Source organism: Bombus huntii, unplaced genomic scaffold (assembly GCF_024542735.1).
Source record: "Bombus huntii isolate Logan2020A unplaced genomic scaffold, iyBomHunt1.1 ctg00000120.1, whole genome shotgun sequence".
In the NCBI taxonomy this organism is placed as follows: domain Eukaryota; kingdom Metazoa; phylum Arthropoda; class Insecta; order Hymenoptera; family Apidae; genus Bombus; species Bombus huntii.
Genome location: NW_026099370.1, coordinates 139178 through 141110, shown reverse-complemented (window position 1 = coordinate 141110; position 1933 = coordinate 139178).

Sequence of the window (1933 nt, the reverse complement as noted above, 5' to 3'; positions counted from 1 at the left end):
GTTAGAACATTCGTTATAGCGTAAGTATCCCATAGCATTTCTTGATCCCTTTCGTTTTATATTCGACTCTTTTCGAATTATAATTGATTAATTATTATCAAAACTAATTATTAAAAATTGTTGTTAAAATTATTATATTATTTTATTGGATTATATTTAATAATTATAATTCAGTAAAATAATGTAAAACAAAAAATGTCGTGCATCTACTATTTCCTCATAAAATGAAAGTAACTTTTGGAACAACCTAATAATTTAGCTAACTTTTAACTGTTATAACTTTTGAGTTGAGATGTTTAGGGCAGGTCTTCCTAAACTATGGTAACATAATGTTGTTATATCTATATTTAGAAGTAGGATCGCCTTAGTTATTACTTTATTATTCGGATGAAAAACACCACACTTCTCGGAGTCGAAAAACCTTTATTGCACATACTTGGAAGGGACACGAACGAACGAACGAAAAGGATGTCTTAAACTATCGATCTGGTCTATCGGCCGTGTCTAGTAACATCTTCTACTTATTCCCTTTTGTAACTAGCCGTCAGCATGTAGATGGCGAGCGAGAACATACGTTGTCATTTTCAACACATAATTATGGGACCCTGAAAATTTTTGCGATTGTCACACGTCAGTGAAACAAAAAATGTCAATCATCTGTCATTAAAGAATCAGAAAGAACTGAAAATTATGTTTGGTGTTGTAATATCGGAAAATAAAGATGGAAATTTTTTCCCGATTGCTCAGAATTTATTAATATTAAATTGAATATACAAATATAAATTGGACAGAAAACGATATTTACTTAACTTTGCAGTTATTTGAGCACTCTCGTCACAACGAATCTAACACACACACACACACACACTCTCTCTCTCTCTCTCTCTAACAACTCTATCAATTCTCTCGACTCTACTCTTCGGTGTCTCGATTAGGGGGGGGGGGGGGGGGGGGGGGAGGGTGTCAAAATTTTTTTTTTGGCATTTTTTAGTTGAATGCATAACATCTTAAGAATATTGTGTCAAAATTTCAAGTCGATTGGAGCAAAATTGACGAAGTTACGAGTATTTTTGTACATGTCGGATTTTATTACCTACCCGATCCAAGCGTGCTATTGTTACTTCGCAGACGTTTTTTTCTCCATATAATACCTAATCTTACCTCCAGATCTATTTATAGTACTTAGCGACTTAAGTACAAACCTCCTTATACCTGTACTGTATATTTTGTCAGTGTAGAGTAAAAAATTTAGTGTAGGAGTAAATATTCAATTTTCATTAAGTTTTGTGTTAAATTATTACTAAAATGCCTAAAAGTTACTAGATCTGATAGACAATCAACTAGATCGAGATTATATCGACCTAGAAAAATTGTACCTCCGCATAATACGAAGGCACTTTAACAAGTAGCGCGTCAGATAAAAAAATAAAAGTGACCGTTGAAGATCAAGTTACGAAAGATCGTGAAAAATATTATAGGATAATTGATTTTTTATTAGTCTTCTCAACAATTGCTACGCTAGTGAAGAGGTAAGCCGATAAAATTCGTTTATGAAAGTTTTATACCAGATTTTTTAGTGTTCAAAACTTTAAAGCGTTTTCCCCACAACTCACGTTTTCAAAGTCGGTGCTCTCAATTACTTCAAAATTACTGCACCCATCCTTTTGAAATTTTGAAGACTATTTCTGCACATAATTTTCCAGGAAACGCTACAGAAGATTTTCAAATTCGTTAATTATTTTTATTTTAAAATAACAAATTAGCCGAAAATTTTCGCACAAAATCGCGTTTTTCCCTTCAAAGTGTTCCGAAAAAGTTAACAATTAAAATATCGAAAGAAACCTTCGCAGCGTTACCTGGGGAAGGCTGTTAGCTAACGAATGAACTTCAACTTTTTGATTTCTGATGATACAGCACCAAGTTCTGAGGGGCA